Source organism: Nomascus leucogenys, chromosome 4 (assembly GCF_006542625.1).
Source record: "Nomascus leucogenys isolate Asia chromosome 4, Asia_NLE_v1, whole genome shotgun sequence".
Lineage (NCBI taxonomy): Eukaryota > Metazoa > Chordata > Mammalia > Primates > Hylobatidae > Nomascus > Nomascus leucogenys.
Genome location: NC_044384.1, coordinates 68,082,143 through 68,098,799, shown reverse-complemented (window position 1 = coordinate 68,098,799; position 16,657 = coordinate 68,082,143). Strand labels below are relative to the sequence as shown.

The following is a 16,657-nucleotide window of genomic DNA, read 5'->3' as shown; positions in this document are numbered from 1 at the left end:
GCCCATAATGTGGGCAACTTAATAAAAAAAATTACAAAACATCACGTATAACATTATTACATTTTCTGTATATGCATAGGAAAAAATATGGAAAGGTAAAATGTTAATGAGAGTTCTCTCTGAGTGATGGGATTAAAGGTAATTTTCATTTTTTTCTTTATGCTTTTTGTATTGCCTGATTTTATTTCAATTAACACATGCCACTTTATGGTAAGAAAAAATAAAGCTATGTTCATTCTGAGAAATAGTCTAATAAAGGAAAAATAAAAGTGAAAAATTCAATAATTCTCTTTTATATTCATTTATTTTTAGTGGATGTAAACCTCTTTAGAGTATACTTCTTTTGATTGCTATTAATTTTTATTCGGGTTTGAATTTAGGGTATTGAGGAGTGTAGGCTGAGAAGAGGGAAATGGGCCAATTCTTAGACTCTTCGGGCAGTTTTCATTCTAGACAGAAGAAATAGCTCTGGACTCCCTCCCTCAGGCTGCTTCTTAAAATCCCTGTAAATATTTGAATTCATGTCTTCCTTGACCAGTTACAAAAATATTCATGTAAAGTTTCTTTAAATAGTCAATTTTCTTGCACGTTAAAATTTTCCTTGACTAAGAAAAATCATATTGCATCTCAGTGGTTCATTTGCTGCGTATGCTTGTGTGGTGAGATGTAAATAGTCTAAGCTGTGTAATGAAAGAGTGGTTGGAGCAGGATGAAATTGGTCAGAAAAGACTTTCATTTATTCATTTACTATGCAAATATACGTTCAGCTCCTCTTATATGCCAGGCCCTAGGGCACTGGAGATACAAAGGCAAAAGACATAGCCCTTCCTGGGAAGACCTTACATGCTGGCAGGGAAAAGATTATAATAGGAGTGTATGTGCAACATGATTTGGGAACTTAGAGAGGAAGGAATCCCAAAGTCTTATTGGGGATGTCAGATGTCACAAGGCGTGTGACACTTGAAGGTTACACAGGAATTTGCCATAAATAGGGTTTCTTGGAGGTATGTTTTCACCTGAAAGAAATGAAAGATAAGCATTGCTGTAGAGCAGCTAGAAGGTCAAGGTGGCACATAACAAACCTAAACAGATTCTGATAATAAAGGTTAGAGGAGTTGTTGTTCCCCTTCTTCCTCTGGGGCCCACTTCCTGCCAGGTCATTTCAGTGCGTAGTAACAGAGGCACATGATGTTGGTGCCGAGGCTTTCATTGTCCTTTGTGGATGCTTTTGGCAGAGCCTTGCATACTGTGTGTGTTAATTGTGTGCTAATGGCAGATGACATACGATAGAACTTTCAAGCCAGATAATAAGGGGCTTTGCTATCAGGGCAGTGGAATGATAGGAACTGTTGTGTGGATTCTGAGATAGCCTGACTTGATGGGCCCTGGTATCAACATTTTAGAGCAGGAAAGACTAGAAAACATCTGGTCCAATCTCCTCATTTTATAAGGTTAAAAAATAAAAAGTTACTGAGAACGCCAAGATCTTAGCAACTGCCTTCTTCATGAATAAATTATTGAGTGTGATAGTTTTGTGTAGTGGTGCTCTAGTACATCTCTATAAACCTTAATGAGAAGATTCATTTTGTTCATCTGGCTGGCAGAGAAGTCCTGCTTAGTTACCTAGCTCTAGCTCATGTGTTTCTTATGTTTATATAGTCAAAGGTCAAAAGCTGACTAAGAACAGACGAGTTCTTTCCTTTTGCATCATTTTTCAACTTTTCAAAGGGCTTAAAATAAACTATCATTTTCCACTATTTACTTAAGGGATTTGTTTTGCAGTATCCGTGGTTCTTGGGAACCCCCCTCCACTACCACCCCGTTGTACGTATGAAGTGCACAATCTGATTCTTACTCATCTATCAACATCTAAGGAATGCTAGTGTTAATATGTATGGTTTAAGTCACCCAAAACGGAATAAGAATGTTGAATTGGCCGGTGATGTTTGTGACATTCCACAAATATCTTACACGTATAGAATCAGGAAATCACTCCTCCTAAGACAGAGGTGATAGACAAATTTATCAAAGGAAAGAGAGTCTGCCCTTACTTTCTCAGGGACCATACCTACAGCAGGGTGTGAAAAGCTGGCTTCTAAGATAACCATAGCAGGCCAATTTGACTTTGTGTAAGCATATGACGCAGTGGAATGGAAAGTGGTAGGGTTAGCATCATTTAATAAACATGTACAGTGGTTATAGAAATTCCAAGTTCAGCTAAAGGCCTCCAGCAACAAGTGTCATGGTGTATCTAAATAAGAAGAGTCATGAAACGCAATATGAAATTATCTATTAAAAATATTGGCCAGGCATGGTGGCTCGTGCCTGTAATCCCAGTATTTTGGGAAGCTGAAGTGGGAGGATCACTTGAGGCCGGGAATTTACAATCAGCCTAGGCAACATTGTGAGACTCCTTCTCTACAAAAAATTTAAAAATTATCCAGGCACGATGGCATACGCCTGTAGTCCCAGCTACTTGGGAGGCTGAGGTGGGAGGATCTCTTGATCCCAGGAGTTTGAGGCTGCAGTGAGCTATGATCATGCCACTGCTCTCCATCTTGGGCAACAGAAATGAAAGCCTATGTCAAAAAAAAAAAATCAGTTTACTCCACCTGAGGCTTAATCGGGTTATGCAAGTAGGCTATCTTTGTGAATATTGATTTTGCTTAAAAATAAGAGAACCACTCAGAAAATCTTTGTCATTTTTATGGAATTTCCCAGTAAAACAGTACATATATGTACTGAAAGAAAGCTGGAAAGGAAAGAGGGAAGGAGAAAGAGAGGTGGGAAGGAGGAGAAAGAAGAAAGAGATAGAGAGGAAAAGAAGGAAGAAGAGAAAGAATGAATGAGGGTATGTATTTTAGTTATGAAACCAAGGAGTAATTTCTCTTAATAAATGAACTTCCTTTTCTTTTTTTTAACAATTTTGCATGTTTAACAATATTTATTTTTTTCTTCACTTTTTTTTTTTTGTCAATTATACTTTCTTTTTTAATACTTTAAGTTCTAGGGTACATGTGCACAATGTGCAGGTTTGTTACATATGTATACATGTGCCATGTTGGTATGCTGCACCCATTAACTCCTCATTTACATTAGGTATATCTCCTAATGCTATCCCTCCCCCCTCCCCCCATCTCACCACAGGCCCCAGTGTGTAATGTTCCCCACCCTGTGTCCAAGTGTTCTCATTGTTTAATTTCCACCTATGAGTGAGAACATAAGGTGTTTCGTTTTCTGTCTTTGCGATAGTTTGGCCAGAATGGTGGTTTCCAGCTTCATCCATGTCCTTACAAAGGACATGAACTCATCCATTTTTATGGCTGCATAGTATTCCATGGTGTATATGTGCCACAGTTTCTTAATCCAGTCTATCATTGATGGACATTTAGGTTGGTTCCAAGTCTTTGCTATCCTGAACAGTGCTGCAATAAATATACAAGTGCATGTGTCTTTATAGCAGCATGATTCATAATCCTTTGGGTATATACCCAGTAATGGAATAGCTGGATCAAATGGTATTTCTAGTTCTAGATCCTTGAGGAATCGCCACACTGTCTTCCACAATGGTTGAACTAGTGAACTTCCTGTTCTAACCAGCATTTCATCCAAGATAAATGCTAAAACAATGGACACATTCTTAAACCCACTGCAGTCCCCGACTTCTAGAAGCTTACAAAATTTTATAGCTGTCCTTGTGTAATGAGGACAAATTTACACAAATTTTCACAGGAATTTCCTCTTCTGCTGAACTTTGACTCTGAATCTCTGTGGACACTACTCCCCAGAGCATATGCAGTTCCTAAATGCCTGCTGGTTGACCTCACTAGATAAACCTAGATTCACATTCTATTTGCACAATGTCTGGGCTCTAAAGGCTCATCTGACTGTCCTGGCAAGTGCAGATTTTACTGGATACAGTTTCTATTTGTCCACATTATAGGTTTTCTCAGATTTGCATTTTGAAAAGTCTTGTTGAAAAATGAAGATAGGCAGGGCCAACATGGGGAAAGCCTTGTTGACATTCATTTAATCAAGTATTCCTGAAATAGGCTGGGCACCGTGGCTCACACTTGTAATCCCAGTACTTTGGGAGGCCAACGCAGGTGGATCATAAGGTCAGGAGATCGACACCAGCCTGGCCAATAGGGTGAGACCCCGTCTCTACTAAAAATACAAAAATTAGCCAGGTGTGGTGGCGCACATCTGTAATCCCAGCTACTCAGGAGGCTGAGGCAGGAGACTCGCTTGAACCTGGGAGGTGGAGGTTGCAGTGAGCCAAGATCATGCCACTGCACTCCAGCCTGGGCGACAGAGTGTGACTCTATCTGAAAAAAAAAAAAAGTATTCTTGCAATAGTAAATTTACTCTTTTTATGACCACTTTCTAAATTTCATAATATTTTGTTAAATGTGTACCCTGGGACATGGGATGTTATAAGAGGGATAGATTTTGTCATTCACTAGACCATTCCTCAATCCCTTTAGTGTTTTCCAAGTTTCTTTCATGTGTCAGGGAAGGGTACACTAAGTGTTGAAGATGTCAAGATATTGGATATAGTCTTGCCCTCATGGAGCTCACAGTCTAGTTATTAGTACATGACTGGGTTCATGGTGGACTTGTCTTCTAAAGAATATGAAATTTATAACCCGAAGGCCAGGCACAGTGGCTCACACCTGTGATCCCAACACTTTGGGAGGCAGAGGCAGGTGGATCACAAGGTCAGGAGATCAAGTCCATCTTGGCTAACATGGTGAAACCCTGTCTCTACTAAAAATACAAAAAAAAAAAAAAAATTAGCCAGGTGTGTTGGCGGGCGCCTGTAGTCACAGCTACTCGGGAGGCTGAGGCAGGAGAATGGCATGAACCTGGGAGGCGGAGCTTGCAGTGAACTGAGATCGCACCACTGCACTCCAGCCTGGGTGACAAAGCGAGACTCTGTCTCAAAAAAAAAAAAAAAAGAAATTTATAACCCTAAACTCTCCTATTCATGGTCTGCCCCCTCTGAAATCTGATATTTATGTTGCTACAGAACAATCTTTCAACTTGTTTTGTTGTCTTGGGAATAATACGCATTCAAAATAATAAATATTATTCAGCACCTACTATAGCCAGGCAATAAGAACACATGATAGGCAGACTTATAAGATGGACACCAATGATCCCCACTTCCTTGTGCTCATGGCCTTATGTAAGAAACCCCCTCCTCTTGAGTGTTGGCTGGACCTAGTGACTTGCTTCTAACCTATAAGATACGGCAAAGGGGATGGGATGTCACTTCCTTATTAGGTCAGAAAAGATTGTAACTTCTTTCTCTATTGCTTTCTTGGCTTGTACACTTCAGTGAAGCAGACTTCCTATTGGAGAAGCACACCTGGCTAGGAACTGAGCTCTTCAGTTCACCAGTCCATGAAGAACTGAATCCTGCCAACTACCATGTGAGCTTGGAAGCAGACTCTTCCCCAGTCTGGCCTTCTGATGAGACCAAATCTTTGGCCAACATCTTGATTACAGCCTTGTGAAATGCTGAGAAAAGGACCCAGTTAAACTGTGCCCAGATTCCTGACTCACAGAAACTAAGATAGTACATGTATCTTGTTTTAAGATGTTAAGTTTTGGGATAACTTGGTATGCAACAACAGGTAATTAATTAAAAAAATTTCTGTTCTTGGGGAGTTGACAGTAGAGCTGGAGTAAGGCAGAATGCTAACTACAGCTCAATGTTAAAGGTAGTGCCATCTTCAGTGATTCCACAGAGGTTGCTAATTCTGTGCATTTAGCATTTTAATTCTAGTTTCAAGCCATCTTGATTTCTGTTCTTATAGATTTTCCAGCTGGAAAGACTTGACCAACTCTATCTCTGCAGCTTTTACCCTGTATTCCACCTCAAAAGAATGATGATAAATATGTAATGTCCAACAAGACTACATGTTCCTTGAAAGCAGGAAAAGGACCAGGCATGGTGGCTCACACCTGTAATCCCAACACTTTGAGGAGGCCGAGGCAGTAGGATTGCTTGAGCCCAGGAGTTCAAGACCAGCCTGGGCAACATAGCGAGACCTTGTCTCTACAAAAAAAATACAAAAATTAGCTGGGCGTGGTGACATACTTGTAGTCCCAGCTACTCAGAGGCTGAGGCAGGAGGATCGCGTGAGCCCAGGGATGTTGAGGCTGCAGTGAGCCAAAATCATGCCGCTGCACTCCAGCCTGGGTGAGACCCTGTTTTGAGAAAAGAGCAAGCAAGCAAGCAAGCAAGGAAGAAAGAAAGAAAGGAAAGAAGGAAGGAGGGAGGAGGGAGGGAGGGAGGGAGGGAGGGAGGAAGGAAGGAAGGAAGGAAGGAAGGAAGGAAGGAAGGGTATTTTATACTTAATGCTCTTTCATAGTGCCTAGTTCATACCCTTTCATGTGGAGGGAAGGCTCACTAAATATTAAATGATGAACTATATTCTCAGAGTTAGTAAAAGAGCAAAAAGCACAGGAAAGGCCTCTGAGAATTCTGGATGTACCGGGGCATAGGTTTTGGCGGGGGACTTGCCTGAGCAGTGTTATATAGGGCTCTGATGCACAATTCGTGAGCTAAACATAAGATACGGAAGAATTCTGCAGGTAATAATTTTGTGATACTACTCCAGAAGCTTTCCAGAATCTCTAATGCAGCAGCTTCGAGTGCTGTTTTTACTCATTTTTATTTATTGTAACTTTGTTATAACCAATAAAATTGATACCACAGCTGCCTGTGCTATGCCTGTAAGCTGTAGGTACTCACCATCACCATATATCACAGGGCAAACTACTGCAAGCACCCACGACTTTCCACTTGAGGGCTTCAGCCTGAAGTGCAGGTGCAGCCCTCAGCCAATGTCGACGGCAATGGGAGGGAAAAACCCCAAGCTTCCTTGCCTTTTTTGTGTGGCAGGACACTGAGATGTGCTCTATGCTGTCATTCATAGTTCTCCAGTGGGACTGAACCCCATGTACTCACATGGGCAATTCATTCAGTAACACTTCCTTGGGTCACCCCTAAAATAAACTAGTCAGACTCAAATCCTTGTCTCAAGTTTGGATTCTGGGGAAATCCAACTTATGATGCTAATGAACAGAGACAAAGATAGGAGGCTTGGCTGGGCACAGTGGCTCACGCCTGTAATCCCAACACTTTGGGAGGCTGAGGCCAGAGGATTGCTTGAGTTCAGGAGTTCGAGACTGGCCTGGGCAACGTGATGACCTCATCTCTACAAAAATTAGCTTGGTGTGGTGGCATGCACCTGTAGCCCAGCTACTTGCGGGGCTCAGGCGGGAGGATGGCTTGAGCCTGGGAGGTCAAGGCTGCACTGGGCCATGTTTGAGCCGCTGCACTCCAGCCTTGGTGACAGAGCAAGACCCTGTCTCAAAACAAAACAAAAACCAACAAACAAAAAAACAAAAAAAGAAGATAGGAGGCTTAAGTGCTCCTATTATTGATTTAGCCAAGCACCTCAGGAAAGAGCTAGACTTAGCTTGGTGAAGTGGGATCCAGTGGAGAAGGCTAGGAGGGGCTGGACTTACCAGTTGACTTGCTCACTGGGGTGGGGTGACAGCTGGAGCCAAAGGGTGTGTAACAGGAGCTAGGAGCTTATGGGAGCAGCTGTGGCAGGGATCTGGCCTGCAGGAGTCTGGTAATGTATCAGAGCATGGGATTGGCAAATCCTGGTTAGATTTGGATATCCAGGCAGCCAGGCAGTGATGGGAAATGTTGTCAGCAGGGAGCCGGACTCTGGCTTCAGTCAGGGTCAGAGGTGGCTTTCCATCCTCTGAGGATGAGCTGCTGGGACAGAGCAGCACCCCAGTGTTTAGGGAGACTTTGGTGCTGAACATGAAACAACACATCTACTCAGGCAAAAGAAATGCAAGGAAGCTGAATCCAAGACCAGGCATAAAGACTGATGAGAGAGCAGCACGGGCTTTGGAATCTGAGAATCCTTGGTTTGAATCCAGCTTCCTAACTTTCCAGAAGGGTGACTTTGGACACGTTGATAAGCCTTTCCGAGCTTAGTGTCTTTATCAGGAGAATGGGGACAGTGGTTCCTCCCTCACAGGGTTGTGGTAGAATTTTAATGATGTAAATATGAAGAGAGAGCATGGGGTCAGTGTATCACTTCTATGTCTGAGTAAGCAAGGATAGCTCTGAGAGACCACACTTTCCATTGGAATCAGAACTTGCTTTGAATACAGATAGAAGATAATGATGTTCTCAGAAACATGATTGATCAAAGAACCCTATCATATCCTTTCTTACGTTACTTCCTCTTACCAGCCAACCACTTTTGCTGAAGATGATGCTTTTCAGACAGAAGGCAGAGAAAGCTTCATCACCAGGGATGTTAAGCAGGCTGGCCCATCGCAAGAGCCATGGAGTGTACGTGAGTGTGTGTGCATGCATGTGTTCCAGAGAGGTGGGGTGCAGGGGGTGGGATGGGGAGGTCTTCAAGGTGTCAGGTCATGTTTTCCCTCCTGGGGAATTGGCATTACATCCAGGGTGATGAGAAGAGAGGTTCAAATAATTCCTTCCTAAGGTTTGATGGGTCCTAGAGACTGGATGAGGTCAAGGGTGAGGACGAAGAAAATAGCCTGACAATGAGAAGAGAAAGGCTGGAAAAGCCGTGGAGTAGGAAGGGTCCAAAGCCAGATTTCAGTGCTGAGGCACTAAACATGCCAAGACCCATGCACCTGGGGGCAATAATGACCTCCTGGGCCAGAGTAATATTCACAATGCTAAACTCCTGGTAAGGTTCAGGTGCTAACAAGTTAAGACGGATGCTGGCCAGTATGTCAGTGGTTTCAGCCCTGGCTCCAGGGGTCTGCCAGATAGCACCAGGAGTACGTATCTGTTGGTGCCCCAGGTAGTAATTACTACATAGAATCTGCTGAATGTTCTATTTCCAGGACTCACACATATGAGGCTAACTTTGTATTAGGCCTGTTAGAAAAGAGAGGAGGTTACAAAAAACACAGGAGCTTTCTGGGAAATGTGGCTATTTAAATCACAACACTTGCATCAAATGTCCTTAAACTGACCGAGAAATCTAGGGGACAAAATTCTCAAGCTGTACGTTTCTCAAACAAACAAACAAACAAAACAAAACAAAACAAAAACTACTTTCCATATCTTTGGTCTGACAGATAATATTTTTTAATGATGTAGGCTTCACAACAATTTTTAGAATACTGACAAATAAAATAGTGGCTAACAACTATAAATCAACACAGAGCTCGATTTCCTTCAGCAAAGCTGGAGGAAGGCTTAAGTCACTCCACAAGCCCCATTTCTGTCAGACAAGGTCTGGTGAAGTCCCAAGGAAGTGACTACGGTTTTGTTGTGGCCTCTTAACCTCCTAAACCCTCCCAGCTCTTAAATGGCAAAAGCCAACATGGTGAAACCCCATCTCTACTAAAAATACAAAAAATTAGCCAGGTGTGGTGGCGGGTGCCTGTAGTCCCAGCTACTCGAGAAGCTGAGGCAGGAGAATGGTGTGAACCCAGGAGGTGGAGCTTGCAGTGAGCCGAGATCGCGCCACTGCACTCCAGCCTGGGCGACAGAGTGAGACTCCGTCTCAAAAAAAAAAAAAAGCCAAAAAATATGGGTCACTTTTACTGCTGCAACTAGCTCCAGCTCTAGCCACTCAAACCAAGCCTGCAAGAGGCCTAGTAACACTGGGGAAGTGCAAGTGTTTATTTTTAAGGAAACAACTTTTTTTTTTCTGGTTTAATCAAAAAGCCTTTTATAAGGTTTTGTTTTAAACTATATGCAAATATTGTAATCTCTGAAGAATTTAGCAAAGATTTATTTTTTTCTATTTCCAGTCTCTTGACAGACACAGCCTTGCGTAAAAGAAAGCTGATTCTAAGAGCACACAAATCAGCAAACACATTTTAGTGCATAAATTCGACTGTGGAGTTGTACCTTGGTTTCCTAGTTTCTGCTTAAAAAATAATAAAAAGCAGAGTTAGGTGCAGTTTTCAGTAGATAGCCTCCACTATGTGAACCAAGTCAGATTTCAATTCTTCACCTGAAGGTACTGATTGATGTTGTCAGACGCTTTCTGACGTAGTTCCCCAATCCAAGGACCAGCAGGTGAGACAGAAGCAGAGAGGGAAGAAAAACCTTCAAAAATTCTTTTTAGAAAATACTCCCTTTTGGCCAGGTGCAGTGCCTGTAATCCCAGCTGTTTAGGAGGCTGAGGTGGGAGGATCACTTGAGCCCAGGGGTTCAAGACCAGCCTGGGCAACATAGTGAGATCCTGTCTCTACCAAAAAAAAAAAAAATGCCTGTGGTCCCAGCTACTTGGAAGGCTGGGGCGGGAGGATTGCCTGAGCATGGGAGGTGGAGGTTGCAGTGATCCATGATCATGCCACTGCACTGTAGCCTGGATGACAGAGGGAGGCCCTGTCGAAAGAAAGAAAGGAAGGAAGGAAGGAAGGAAGGAAGGAAGGAGAAAGAAAGAAAGAAAGAAAGAAAGAAAGAAAGAAAGAAAGAAAGAAAGAAAAGAAAGAAAGAAAAAAAAAACACCCTTTCATCAAAACACGTGTTGTTCACGTTGAGAGATGCTGTGTGCTTTGTATGTTTGTTTAAAGAAGTTATATTTTGGGAAGTGCTATGGCTTGAATGTTACCCCTCCAAAATTCATCTTGAAACATAATTCGGATTGTGGTTGTATTAAGACTCAGGGGTTTTTGGATGTGAGATGTGATAAAGTCATGAGGGCTTCCCCATCAAGATATAGATTCATGCCTTATAAAAGGGGTGGAAGGTACTAGCTTAGGCCCTTTTGCCTCCTATCCATTCCATTATGTGAGGACACAGTGTTCGTCCACTCTGGAGGATGCAGCAACAAGGCACCATCGTGGAAGTGGAGACTGGACCTTCAGCAGACACTGAATATGTTGGCACCTTGATCTCGAACTTCCCAGCCTCCAGGACTATGAGAGTAAGTTTCTGTTCTTTACGAATTACCCAGTCTGTGGTATTTTGTTACAGCAGCACGAGCAGACTAAGACAAGGGGATACTTTCAGACCAACTTGACTAATCCTGTGTCCAATCTGAGTTTTTCTTCAAAATGCTTTCTACTTCTCTCAATGTGATCTTCCTCATGCTGAAAGCTGTTTTTTTTTGCTCCAGTGTGATCAGTGACTATTTTCAGGGTGTCTGTGAGTGAGCTTCATGCTGGGCATCAAGTAATGTTTTTTGCATGTCATGATTGTAAATGGAAATTGAAGTTAGAGCCCTGCTCTATCCCCATGCTTACTAGGGTACTGTTGCTCCCAAAGGCCCTGCAGGTCCTCCTCCTGCAGCTCCAGAGCTCTGCAGCTCGGTGGTCAGAGGGCAGAGAGGAGGCTTGTCAGGATCTATGGTGAACAGCAGCAAGAGTCTAAACATACCACTGTTATTTTTTGCAATATGCTTTCATTTATTTATTTATTTATTTATTTATTTGTTTGTTTGTTTTTGAGACAGAGTCTTACTCTGTTGCCCAGGCTGGAATGCAGTGGCACAATCTTGGCTCACTGCAACCTCTACCTCACAGGTTCAAGTGATTCTCCTGCCTCGGCCTCCCTAGTAGCTGGGATTACAGGCACGCACCACCACTCCCAGCTAATTTTTCTATTTTTAGTAGAGATGGGGTTTCACCGTGTTGGTCAGGCTGGTCTCAAACTCCTGACCTCAGGTGATCCACCTGCCTCGGCCTCCCAAAGTGCTGGGATTACAGGCGTGAATCACCATCCCCGGCTGCTTTTATTTTTTTTTAAATAAAAGTGACATAATATTCAGATCAGGTCCATTTTGCTACCTTTTTAAATTACTTTCCTCCACTTTTCTCCCCAGAGACAATAACTAACAGTTTCCTTTAGTACATGATTCTCTTTATTATTTTCTATGTATCCATTATCAATATATATGGTGTTTTTACAATTAAAACAATTTTATCACACTACGGAAATATTTTTGCAACCTGGTTTTTTTTTTTCTTCTCAATGATTTTTTGGTGATCTTTGTTAATAACATCAATACCTAGAGACCTGGTTCATGTTTTAAACTGCTGGGGATTTTTTGTTTGCTTTTTCTTGCTCTGTTGCCCAGGCTGGAGTATAGTGGCACAATCATAGCTCACCGCTGCCTTGAACTCCTGGGCTCAAGGGATCCTCCCACCTCAGCCTCCCAAGTAGCTGGGGCTACAGGTGCACACCACCACATCCAGCATCAACTGCTCTTTCAATGTTCTTGGGAATTTTCACTTTATTTTTCATTTCCCTATTGATAGACTTCTAGATTGTTTCCAACTTTCTATAGATGTCATCTGTGCAAATATTTGCAAGTTTCTATAGAAAAAGATTTTCTGGGTCATAACATACATTTTTGTTAGATATCAGTAATTCAATATCAAAATGGCTGTACTAGTTTTCACTCCCTCTACTAGAATATGTAAGTTCCTATTTTCTACATCCTTTTCAACATCTCATATTGTCTGGATAAATATTGTAGATAATCAGATGCATATACCATGGTATCTCATTTTAATTTTTTCCTGTAATTATAGTGAGGCTGAGCACACTTTTGTGATTTTGGTGATTTTGTTTTCCTTTTCTGCTTCCTGTTCACATTTTTGCCCATTAAACAAAATCTTTTTTGCTTATTAATTTTTCCCTTGTAACTAATACTTCGTTATACATGTTATACCTTTTCTTGGTTCTGTGGCTTGTTTTGTAACTTCAATTTTAAATTAAGTTTTTAATTTTAGTGTCATCTATAAAATACAAGCAAATTTATAAATCTTTCCCTTTATGGGCCAGGTGTGGTGGATCAGGCCTGTAATCCCAGCACTTTGGGAGGCCAAGGAGGGCAAATCACTTGAGCTCAGGAGTTTGAGACCACCCTGAGCACCGTGGTAAAACCCTGTCTCTACCAAAAATACAAAAAAAAAAAGCCAGGCATGGTGGCACGTGTCTGTGGTTCCAGCTGCTTGGGAGGCTGAGGCAAGAGGATCACTTGAGCCCAGGTAGCAGAGGTTGCAGTGAGCTGACACACTGTGAGACCCCGTCTCAGAAAAGAACTTTTCCTTTATGATTCATGTCTTTTCTGCGTTAAGAAAATTTGCTTAAACTAGTCACAATAACAAAGACATGGAATCAACTGACATACCTATCAACAGTGTATTGGGTAAAGAAAATATGGTACATATATACCATGGAATACTATGCAGCCATAAAAAGAATGAAATCTTGTTATTTGAAGCAACATGGATACAGCTGGTCATTATCCTAAGTGAATTCATGCAGGAACAGAAAACCAGATACCACATGTTCTCACAAATAGGAGCTAAACATTGGGTACACATGAACATAAAGATGGGACGGAACAATAGACACTGGGGACTACTTGATAGGGGAGAGAGGGAGGGGGATCAAGGGCTCAAAAACTACCTATTTGGTACTATGCTCACTAACCGGGTAATGTGGTAATTCATACTATCATACAATACACTAATGTAATGAACCTGCACATGTACCCCTTAATCTAAAATAAAATTTGAAATTGGCTAGGTGTGGTGGCTCACACCTGTAATCCCAGCACTTTGGGAGGCAGAGGTGGGGAGATCGCTTGAGTCCAGGAATTTGAGACCACCCTGGGCAACATAGGGACACCCTGTTTCTACAAAAAGTAATAATAATAAAATACCCAGGCCTGGTAGCTCACCACACCCCTAGTCCCAGCTACTCCAGAAAGTAAGGTGGAAGGATTGCATGGGCCCATGAGGTAGCGGCTGCAGTGAGCTGTGATTGTGCCACTGCAATCTAGCCTCGGTGACAGAGTGACACCTTGTCTTAAAAGAAGACATTTTGCTTCATTCAAGATCATGAAGATAATCTTATAATAATATAAAGTGTTTGTTTCATATATTTTCTATAGTTCTATCTGTAACTTACCTGTGAATAGTGTCCGTTATGGATCTAATATTATGTATTTAAGTATAGGAAGCTAATTTTTTCTATGCAGTTATTTTTACAATGGAAATACCTTTAATGGGTCTTTCTGATGATATAAATAATGATCATTGTTAAAATTCAAATAATAATTGGATGGGTGTGGTGGCACACACCTGTAATCCCAGCACTTTGGGAGACCAAGGCAGGCAGATTACGAGGTCAGGAGATCGAGAAGATCCTGGCTAACACTGTGAAACCCCATCTCTAATAAAAATACAAAAAAAATTAGCCGGGCATGATGGCACGTGCCTGTAGTCCCAGCTACTCAGGAGGCTGAGGCAAGAGAATCACTTGAACCTGGGAAGCGGAGGTTGCAGTGAGCTGAGATCGCGCCACTGCACTCCAGCCTGGGCAACAGAGACAAAGCCAGAGCCAGAGCCAGAGACACCTGGAATTACAGGCGTGAGCCACGTCTCTTGGCCGCAAGTTTTATTTCTTTACTTTTTTTTCCTTTTTTTTTTTTTTTTTTTTTGAGACGGAGTCTTGCTCTTGTTGCCCAGGCTGGAGTGCAGTGGCACGATCTTGGCTCACCACAACCACTGCCTCCAGGGTTCAAGCAATTCTCCTGCTTCTGCTTCCTGAGTAGCTGGGATTACAGGCATGCACCACCATGCCTGGCTAATTTTTGTATTTTTACTAGAGACGGGGTTTCTACATGTTGGTCAGGCTGGTCTCGAACTCCCGACCTCAGGTGATCTGCCAGCCTCGGCCTCCCAAAGTGCTGGGATTACAGGCATGAGCCACTGTGCCCGGCCCCACAAGTTCTTTTAGTATCACATCTAGTATGCCAGGTACATCTCACTAAATGTTTTCAAATTAAGACCATTAGTATATCCTCTTACAAATAAATTATTTTTACTTTTATCATAGAAGTATGCAAGGAACAACAACCAATTCTTAGAAAAGCATGATATAACTTACTTTGCTAGAATGTGAAACGGGAAATACATGAATTACTCTAATTTAGAGGTTCTACGGAAGGAAGTCATTTATTGCATGTTGCCATCATTGAGAAACAGATGATTATCTTTCTCCTGCACATGAATACCATCTTCCAGTATGTTAATACATGCCATTCTTCATGAACTTCATAGTTAAATTCTTCCATCTGTACATTAAAATATATTTGATCTGTGAATTAAAAAAAATTATCAATACCACACATAGACTACATTTATCAGCCTTTAAGATCAGAGTCCTTTTGTTTTCTGCCCCTGGATCCACTTTGATGTCAAATGAACACTGATGGGGTTATTTAGTTTTTATGTAGACATCCTACAATATATATAGTATGGGTTTTTGCAAATATATTCAGTCATTACTCATTTCTCTTCTAAGGTAGTTTAAAATGCTTTAAATGATTATTCAGTATAGAGTTCAGTTATAAATTGTGGTACTGTATGAAGAGATTTGGAAGAGCTATATAAGGATTAAGTCCTTCACCTCAAATATAGTGATATACAGTAGCTAAAAAATAAGATACATGTCTTATAATTTTGCCTTGTCTCAGTTCTGTGTCTTCCCCTTTTGACACAACCTAAAACCAAATTGTCAAGAAAAGAAAACAACTACCAAAAAGCACAGCTGGTGCGTTAGTGGGACTGAATTCACAGTACCAGTCACTCATGAATTTGTGTAGACACAGGTGGATCTGAAGGACTTCTTTTCAAGGCACATGCAATTTAGCCAGGCACTGACCAGCTCCAAATTCTCCTTGACCACTTGCTACCTGAATACTCAAGGCCCACTTGCTGCTCAATCCAAAATTAACTCAGGCTACTAGACTGTTCTACTACCTTAACATGTTAAGTTTGGAAAGCTGTTTTCCTCGAGAACACTCCCAAGGAGAACAGCAAATACTGCTCATATGTGTTTCTGAAACAACTTCAAGAGGCTTTTAGCAGGCAAAAATTTTCCATCGTGTGGGTTTTTTTGGTGCCATCTGAGAGATACTGTGGTTTTCAACCAGCTTGGTGCTATTACTACAATCACTTTACCTGACCTCTTTCTTTAAACAGCCATAAGACAAGGCTGAGCTCATACTTTCAGGAAAGCCACTCTGCCACCTAAGCAGAACTAACACTGTTAGAAGAGCATGCAAATTGTAATTTAAAAAAATCCATAGGCCAGCAGTTTCTTTTAACCACAGTGGCTTTTTCCCCCTCCTGCTCATTCTGCTGATATAGCAGCACTGGTGTGCATGGCAAAGCTTTAGCTTTCTGCTCTAATTTGCTGTTCCTCTGATGAGAATTGTGCATTTGAGGATGCTTTGTTTCGTGTGTGTTAAGTGTTGCACATCCAGCTGGATTTTAAGTTTCTGAAGGCATGGACCCCCTCCCTCTTATCCATCTCTTCTATAGGACCCAATATGGTATTCTATTGTAGGTGCTCAATTATTGTATGTTGAATGAATGTATGATTGAATCAATGTGTGACTGAACAGATATTTCCAGTCTCCCATTTTATAAACTCAACAGTGCAAACTGGATGGGATTAATTTTAATCAGAAAGAAAGGTGTATGGCAATGCAGAAATAAAATGATGAGTGAGAATAAGAAATAAAGATGAGATAAATGTAAGAAATATATTTATATATTATAATCAGTTTAATGAGAAATAAAGATGAGAATAAGAAAC

General features: G+C 41.5%; 1 pseudogene; it reads right to left on the bottom strand.

Annotated features, from left to right (window-relative positions):
• Positions 1–11,645: 11,645 nt before the first annotated feature.
• Positions 11,646–14,535, bottom strand: LOC115834644 (annotated as a pseudogene).
• Positions 14,536–16,657: the final 2,122 nt, after the last annotated feature.